Below are 9,226 nucleotides of genomic sequence, written 5' to 3' on the forward strand. Positions count from 1 at the left end.
CATTTTATGTTCTTATAAGTACTGTCATAATATATGATCTTGAATGGATTTATTTGGTTTCTTCATTCCATACATTTTAAGAAAGATTTTTGTGGAAATTCTCGTTTAAGTAATATTAGCATTTATTACTTAAAACATAATGCTTTATTGCATTAGTGAATTATTCTGCTTTCTCTCATTTTAGCAATAGCTTTGTCTAGCAGCAAGGCACAGAAGAAGAAAGATATTTATGTTTTGTAGGGTTGTTTTTGTTTCCATCTCTCCCCAGACTTCTATCCTTTGTGTTTGGAAGGCTGATTGTGATTGTGCCTGAATGAGGCCATCCCCAAGTTCAAGGAGACCCACCCCCAACCAACCTGCCATTCTACCTGCTGCCAGAAAGATCTCATATGCTAAAATCGCTGATTGCCTCAATCTGGACTGCTAAAGAAGGAATCCAGATCTCCATGGAAACAATAAATAGAAAGAAGCAAATAAGCAGCTGCATTATGAAATCAATGTCCTTTTTACTCAAACAATAATTTTCCATTTGCATATAAATAAAAATCATCTAAGCATCACAGGTAGGTAAATATGTCTCTTATAGAAAAGTCTTTTGGTAAATGACTCTGTTTCTCTAGACTCTGTTCTGGGTCTAGAGAGACAATGATTAAGAATGCTTACTGTTCTTACTTAAGACCCAAGTTCCCATGACCCCTGTTCTATAGCTCTCAACTGCTTATAGCTCTAGATGTAGGGAATAAGACAAGCTCTTTGTTACGCCCAAAGTGTCCCCCCACCCCTCAAAGTGCTAGATAAACTTGCTTAAAGTCAGATTTCTGTTTACCAGAAAAGCACATCTCCTAGGGCATGTTTCTGTTTATGAGAATCACCATAATCTTGCCCTAAATATCAACTACCCATTCCCAGGTCAATCTGCATAGCCTGTGAACATATCCTGCTCTCATATTGTTAAGAGGAGGCAATCAAATATCACCACTCAGACACAGGCTGTAGCCAACTGAAAGTCATTATTGCAGTTGGCTGGGATTACCCTTAGGTATTCAGAGACCGAAGTACAGAACCAAGTGTCCAGAGCATGGTGTCTTGGAAGGCAAAACCATGCCCTGGCATCACCATTAGAAGCTGCAAGAAGGCATTGTACAAGCAAGCAGTTTAACAAGCCAGGATGAGCAATTATCTGGACGGGATGTCTGTCTGCAGAAGTAGGCAGTTTATAAGAAGCTAAGGTAAGCTAGCTGGGGTATCTTGACCATGGTTTCCTGTATAGAGTAGAGTAATTTTCTGTAGGCCTTCTCATTAAGGAGATCTAATTCTGGTGAGACCTAAAGTTGCCTCAGCAAGAATGTAACATGGAGGAATCTCTGCATAGTATTACTCTGTCAACATATAATATACCTTTCTTGCTTTTCTGACATTTTGCTCTTCTCTTTGCGTTGCCACTGAGAGATAGCTTTGGCAGTTTGATCTCTAATAGACACTTCTACCCGTAGAAGACTGGTTCAGTAGTTTCACTGTACTCTTGCATACACTCCATATCTCTTTGACTACTGGCACTGTGTGCACATACATATTCACATAATCCCATAAGTAAAGGAAGGAGGAGGGGGAGGGAGAGCAAGAGGGAGAGGGAGAGGGAGAGGGAGAGGGAGAGGGAGAGGGAGAGGGAGAGGGAGAGGGAGAGGGAGAGGGAGAGGGAGAGGGAGAGGGAGAGGGAGAGGGAGAGGGAGAGGGAGAGGGAGAGGGGGAGAGGGAGGAGAGGGAGGAGAGGGGAAATCTTTTTTAAAAACACACTGCATGAGTGTAGAGAGCAGATGTTTAGGTAAAAGTGAAGATGCCTGCTTGTAACTAGAGGTAGCCAGAGGTCAAGGTGGGATAAATGGAGGACTACACATTGCAACAAGAATTTGGCTTATTTGCACTGCATAAAACTAACAAGATGTCCAGATTTTAGCACCTGAAAATAGATCATTTTATTAATTTATTTCTCACTGAAGAAATTTTTAAGAAACATGAAATTGGCTTGTTTAAGAAAAATTGTAAGAGAGAGAGAGAGAGAGAGAGAGAGAGAGAGAGAGAGAGAGAGAGAAACCATCTATATTAATTATAATCCCAACCAAGACATAATGACTATAGTTGCACATTTATTAATGTGACTTCCAAAGACATATTTTTTAACAAAACTGTATTCCATTCCCCTTGTAATATGAAAGAAATAAAAATAGGTAAATTTATATTCCATTTCCCTTCTTTATTTAATTTTACTTCAAGCCTCAGAAGTTGACACTGGGTAAAAGCTATGCCGGGGAGGCGGCGCGGAGCTTGATTCACCTTCACCTGTGCTGGGCACCCGCTGACCCCAGGTCTCCGTCCGGAGAGCAGTGAGATAATGAACGGACGGGTGGATTATTTAGTCTCGGAGGAAGAGATCAACCTCACGAGAGGACCCTCGGGTAAATGGTCAAGACCTGAAGAACCTGCTGCACCAAGACGCTGTAGTCCTCTTTTGTAATGCAGGATGTGCTGTGTCCCTGAGAGTACAGCACAGGTTACCGGTGCAGAATGGACCTATAGTACATCGAGGCGAAGGAGAACCAAGTGGAGTTCCTGTAACTATGGTGCTGCTACCAGTGTTTGCCCTCACCATGGTAGCAGTTTGGGTCTTCGTGAGATACCGAAAGCAGCTTTGAAATGCTTGCTGTCTTCCAGTGTGTCCAATGAACTATCTCTCATTCACGGTCTCTGACACCTTTCTATATTCTTTCTTCTCCACGTAGCCAACACATGATTTAAAGTGACTGCTTATCACCCAAAACCCTGCTATTCAAAATCTCTAAGACTTCAATTCTAATGAAAGAGTAAAGGAATTATTTGAAGAAAAGCTGGGGGTGGGGGGGGGGAGACTTGCTTAGAATAAACGAGAAGTTATATATTTTACAAGAACTGCCAATAAAAATTCAACTATCATCCAAAGAGGAAAAGCTCAGTCTTTCTGTCTCCATGGATGACACCTTTTTCTTAGCTGGAGTGCTTTGAAGGTTAGCTGTGGTATGTGAAAGGAGGAGCTGGTTTTCTTTTCTTTTCTTTTCTTTTCTTTTCTTTTCTTTTCTCTTCTTTTCTTTTCTAATGATTTTTTTTGGGAAGTATTTGTGGCCTTTAATTTGTAACTATATACCTAGATGCCTATATTGGACATAGGTGAATGAAATTTTTCTTTCTTTCTTTTTAAGTTAAAAAAGAAAATACATATATACCGTAACACACACACACACACACACACACACAGTAGCATAAAATTGATGACTTATGTAGAATTAAAACGGTGAGAAAACTACTGGTTCCTGGGTTTCTAATGGACAAACTTTTTTGGGACTAGGGGATCGTATTCCTTTATATATAATCAAGACTCATACTGAAGAATGAGTTCTGGATTGTAAAGGGAACTTACTTTTTCCACTTGTCTGTCTTTGTCCACAAGTTAAAAACATACACAGTGCTAAGGGATGATTGTAACTGAAACACTTCAAGAACTATTGGCAGAGCATGTATGATGGGGGTGGGAAGGTTAGCTTTAAAAGACAATGCTCAGTCAGTGGCATTAGGAAAATAATGACTGAAGCAATTAGTTAAAAATTGTAGAACAGCTTGTGTTACACAGTAGCTACAGTGGTGTGGGAAACTGTAGTAAGGTCGCTCTACTCAAGTCAATTTGTTCAAAAGACTGGGGTATAAAGATGATTCCTGCCAGTCTATTTCACAGTGTCTGGTACCCTCCTTATATTTGATGGCCTGGGTGATGGCTCTGCCATAGGCCTGCTTACCTCTAGTATTCACCTCAGGGCTTGGAAATTTATTTTGAAAGACCTTCAGACATACAAAGTAAAACAAATGGCAAGGAGGATAAAACACTGTTGTTTGTTGATGTGTTGTATTGTTGATGTAGATCAGAAATATCATTGGTAGAAGTTTTACTTTGGTTGATAAGGATTCTGGTAACACTTGGATCTCCTTAGGAAAGAAACAACATTTGACCAAAACATTTAAGTTTTAGGCAAGCACTTTAATATTTTACTCTTGGTTAGTTGTATGAAAACTAAAACTATAATATTTGAGATGTTGAGAATCTATATAGAATATTCAAGTTTTATGTTCTTTATAGAGTGACTCAAATATTCCCACCACCTTAAAGATTATATATGATGTTCCTACCACATAAATTATAATGTTTAATGTTTTGAAAATCGATTGTAGGTATTTTTAAGTCCCCAGAAAGTATTTCTTGTATTTGTAATTGTGAATATATGTAATTCTAATAGAAAAAAAAGAAGTTGTCACTGAAAAATTTTAAATGTGATAGAGATCTATATAATCTATCTCTACCAATTAAACTATTTTATTGTGTATGTATTTATTTGGAGGGATTCAAAGGACAACTGGTTCTCTCCCTCTAAGATGTATGTTCTGGGGATCAAACTCAGGCCCTCAGGCTTGGCAGTAAGCATCTTCAACCTCGGAAACATCTCGCAACTCCACTGAACTGTTTATTGTCTACACTGAGTTGGCAAAATGAGATTGGAACTATATCAACATTCAGATGCAAATATCTATTTTACTGATGTTGGTGTGGTATTTCACTGAATATGCACTGATTTTTTTGTTTGTTTTGTTTAGTTGTTGTTTGTTTGGTTTTGTTGTTTGTTTGCTTTTCTTTGTTTTGTTTTTCAAAGCAGGATTTCTCTGTTTAAGAGAGCCCTGGCTGTCCTGGACTCCCTAGACCAAACTGACCTCAAACTCAAAGAGATCTGCCTGCCTCTGCCTTCTGGGTTATGGGATTAAAAGCATGCCTCACCATGCCTGGCCAGTATCAAAGTTTTTTAATTACTTAAAAACTGAGGTCCTCAAGATCAATAAAGAAATCATTGAGAAAAATTTTTTTTTCTTTACAAGAATTAAAGAAATAACCCTAACCCTAACCCTAACCCTAGCTCTAACCCTAACCTAAAATAGTTCTGAGTACAGCAAATACTGTTTTTTTTCCTTCCAGTATTAGCCTTACTCTCTAGTGGCTAAAGAGAGGTGTGGGGGGGGGGGGATTCAGAAGATACAGTTTTTTTTCAGTATTAGCAAAGTCCTGACAGTTAAAATGAACTATTCAGCTAGCTGGTTAAATATTTGCTTTGACATGGTAGCAATCAAGGACTTGGTAGCTTAGTACAAGTGGTTACATAATATTTCTACAATAAAATAAACAATGCTTTGGCTCCGGTTATTCTTCATCTCTAGGTGTATCTCCGACAATTCTTTGGTTGAATTTTCTGGAAGGGATGGACAAGCAATATCAAGCCCATGATCATGATTTTCTTTTAACTTTCTATTTTCATTTAGAATCATAAAGACTGTGTGAACTCTTAACTGTCTGATGAACCAATCCATGCCAGGAACAGAAGCTACTGATGAATTTTAAGTGGATTTGCATGTGAGTTAACTACAAGGCTCAGACTTGCCTGCACTCACCATGAGAAGCAATGCCTGCCCTACTGTTCACCTCTTTACACAATCAAGGAGCACAAAGACTTCAATGAAGCCTAGGGCTGTGGCCCAGATTCTTGGGAGCCTCAGAAGATTCCCCACCCCCAGAAAATGCTGAGGTAATCTACCTTCTTAAGCCTGGAGAACAGATTTTTAACACCCACTTCTCAGAGAAAAAACGCTTTAGATCAATGGTTCTCAACACTCCTAATGCTGTGACCCTTTAGTATAGTTCCTATGTTGTGGTGACCTCCAACTATAACATTATCTTGTTACTACTTTATGACTATAATTTTTCTATTACTATGATCATATTATAAACATCTGATATGCAGGATATCTCATATAACACTACCTAGAGATGTAATCATAAACAAAGGGGTTATGACCCACAGGTTGAAAACCACTACTTTAGATACAAAGTATCTTTAACTTTTTAACTAAAGATAATAAAAATATAAATAATGTGATGGCTAATCATCATTGCCAGCTTGGCAAGATTCTAGAATCACCTAGGACAGAAACCTTTGGACATTCCTGTGGCATCATTCATTGGCCTGGAATCCTGGATTGGATGCAAAGGAGAAAGTGAGGTGAGTTCTGGCATTCATCCCTTTATACTTTCTGTCAATGAAATAGAAGGTGCATCTGCAGATTGATTGACCGTTTAGAACAGCAGTGGTATGGAGACGTTGGAGTGTTGCAGGTCCATAGGCCAATTATCTTATCCTGGCAAAAAGTTATCCTCTGCACTAGTCATTCCTTCCAGTCCTCTGCCTCTGACTATGATTGTGATGCTGCAGAGCCCACCACTATGACTTCCTGATGTGATGGACCGTAATCGGGAACTAAAAGCTGAAACAGACCCTTTCTCCTCTGATTTGCTGTTTGTCAGTGTATTTTTATCACAGCCACAGAAAATGAAACTGGAACACACATATGTCCACATATACACAAGAGTCACCAATGTATTAACAGTTACTTTTCTTTTGTTTCTTATAATTATCAATAAGCTCAAGTTGACTAAAATGCATTTATGTGTTTGATTTAAGAATAAGGAAACAAATCCCATGAGAGGAAAAGAAGAGGAAGAATGATTGAAAAGCCATCAGAAAGTCACAGCTCTAGGTAGATAATCTGGGAGAAGTCATACTTCCAAATGAGCTGGGCTGTCCTTTTCTTTATTAGTAATATTAGTCTCACCTTCAAGCCTCTTGACATCAAAATTCGTTCATGTCACCGGTGAGTACACTGCAGATCTGGGATGTTTTCATGACTTCAGATAGTACACGTTCATAGGTAAATATTTATAACCTAGTAAACTAAACTAATAATTTTCTTTAACCAATTTTGTTAAAATGACCAGGACTTATTAAGTGGTTGTAATAAATAGTTCATCCTTGATGTTGGCACTCTAAGAGGATTGATTATTTGCCAGGTTTTTCCTGTTTCTTCCAAATTAAATCATCATTCCAACTAATCTGAATGGTTTTAGCTTTTTGGAATTTTATTATGTGATTAAAACCTAACATAGTCTATTCCAAAGAATACTTGAGTAGACACATTGCATATGCTTGGTGAAGTCAGAGGTTCCCAAAGACTGCAAAGTCAGTTCTAGGCAGCCAGAACTATGGGGAATTGTGGGAATCCACCAAAGTGTAGCATCCAACAAAGCTCAAACATTCATCTCCAGAAAATGTCAAATGAAGGCCTGGGGCTGGAATTCAGAGGCAGAGCATGTACCTACCATGCATGAGGCCCTAGCCTCAGCCCTTGTTAAGAAAATATTCTGTCTTAGTTATGGTTATTATTTCTGTCATGAAACATCATGACCAGAAACAAGTTGTGGAGGAAAGGATTTATTCAGATTAAATGTCTATATCATCGTTCGTTATTAAAGGAAGTCAGAGCAGGAACTCGAACAGGGCAGAAATCTGGAGACAGGAGCCATGGCACAGGCCATGGAGAGATGCTACTTACTGGGTTGCTCCTATGCCTGCTTTCTTATAGAACCCAGGACCACCAGCCTAGGAGCGGCCCCACCCACAATGTGATGGACCTACTCCCATGAATCACTAATTAAGAAAATTCGCTATAGGATACATCCTGATCATGTGGAGACATTTTTCAACTGAGGTTCCTTCTTCTCAGATGAGCATAGCTTGGGTCACACTGACATAAATTTAGTGAGCACAATGTTAAATAAATACTTGGACACAAGGACATGCATCACTATACTAATGGAGAATGGAAGACCACAGAACCTTTCCAGCTCCTGCTTTGCCATGTCTTGATGGTAGAAATAACACTTTGAGTTACATTTCTCTTTCTCTTTTTGTCCTCCTTGGGCTCATAAAATTGAGTTTTGGAGCCCTGTGAATAGAGAACTTTCTAGAAGGGCAGGTCAGCAAAATGTGAGCAGAAGTGCACACACATGTTGCTTGCTGATTGCAGACATAAAAAAAACATATGCTCATCCTTCAACCCCACTTTCCCCTCAGGAGCGTCCATGGAGTCTGGTATTGAGATCAGAGACCACAAGAAGCTTCCAGGGTGTTGATTCACATCTTAGAGAATCCAGTCTTAGCCAGAAACCCATACGGACAACAGATATTCTCTGAGCAAGAAATAAATGTCAGGTGTAAGGTCACGGGATGAGCTTCGTACCAAAACACAACCTGGCTTAACATGAAAAGCTCGCACTCTAAAAAGTATTTTTCTGTCTGAAAAGCCATTTTTATATGTGTAAAACACAACCAATGCACACAGCCTTTTACAAAATGTGCATTGCACAGTTCTCAGAGAGATAGAAAGGAGTGCCAGTGGTCCAGGGGATGCCTGAGCCAGACGGGGAGCACCCAATTCCTCCTCATTCCATGCCTTCTGTTAACCTCACCTTACTTATACCCATTTTGAAAATCAGGCTTCCAAATAAGATCTTACCTTGCCAAAGTTCCCCACCCTTGCTTAGAGGCAAAATCTTAGAACAATTGGACTAAACGACTCCAGCTGCAGGACTCTAGCCTATGTATAGTCTCATGTATGCTTGCTGAGTAATTTGCTGACTTCAAATTCCAGTAAATCATGTAAGCTTCTGCCAAAAGGCTCAGATATGCTGGGACATTCCCTGTCTTACATTGCAACAGCTGACCCTTGGCATCTGAAACACTTTTGTTTACAAACTGTGATCTATTACAATGTATTCAGTGATTAAAACCTGACCAAGTTGGGGAAAGATGAGCTGAGAATTAACTCAGGGCTGGAGATCAGTTTGTTTGTTTAGTTCCTTGCATGAGCTTGGCCAGGAGGATTCTGACATTAGTTGGGCTCCTCTAGCAAAGAACAGGCTCTCTGCCAGTCTTAGGAGTAGGCTGGAAAGCAGAATCGGTGTGTGCAATGTGCTCCTCTTACAACACTGCTGTCTTGGTATTCTTCTGTGAAATCCATCTGGAATGTTTGCAAAAGAAATGTGCTCCTTACTGGGTTATTAATGAAAGGGCAGATTGACACCATTATGGAGATGGGCTTTATTAGCCAGTGTGGTGGTGTTTTCCTTGCAGAGTCTCGGCTATCTGAAGGTTAAATATGCAAGTGCACGTTGGCTGACTGTATGGCGATAGCCTGTAATTCTTTCCTATTAGGCAATTTAAGCATTCTGCTCTCACTCCAGCCAATACTTAAGAAAGCCCTAAAGGAT

General features: G+C 39.5%; 2 pseudogenes; one reads left to right on the plus strand and one right to left on the minus strand.

Moving 5' to 3' along the window:
- Positions 1 to 2,287: 2,287 nt before the first annotated feature.
- On the plus strand, positions 2,288 to 2,858 carry LOC117714152 (synaptojanin-2-binding protein pseudogene; annotated as a pseudogene).
- Positions 2,859 to 3,381: 523 nt separating this feature from the next.
- On the minus strand, positions 3,382 to 3,498 carry LOC117714460 (small nucleolar RNA SNORA40; annotated as a pseudogene).
- Positions 3,499 to 9,226: the final 5,728 nt, after the last annotated feature.

This window comes from Arvicanthis niloticus, chromosome 8, assembly GCF_011762505.2.
Source record: "Arvicanthis niloticus isolate mArvNil1 chromosome 8, mArvNil1.pat.X, whole genome shotgun sequence".
NCBI lineage: Eukaryota > Metazoa > Chordata > Mammalia > Rodentia > Muridae > Arvicanthis > Arvicanthis niloticus.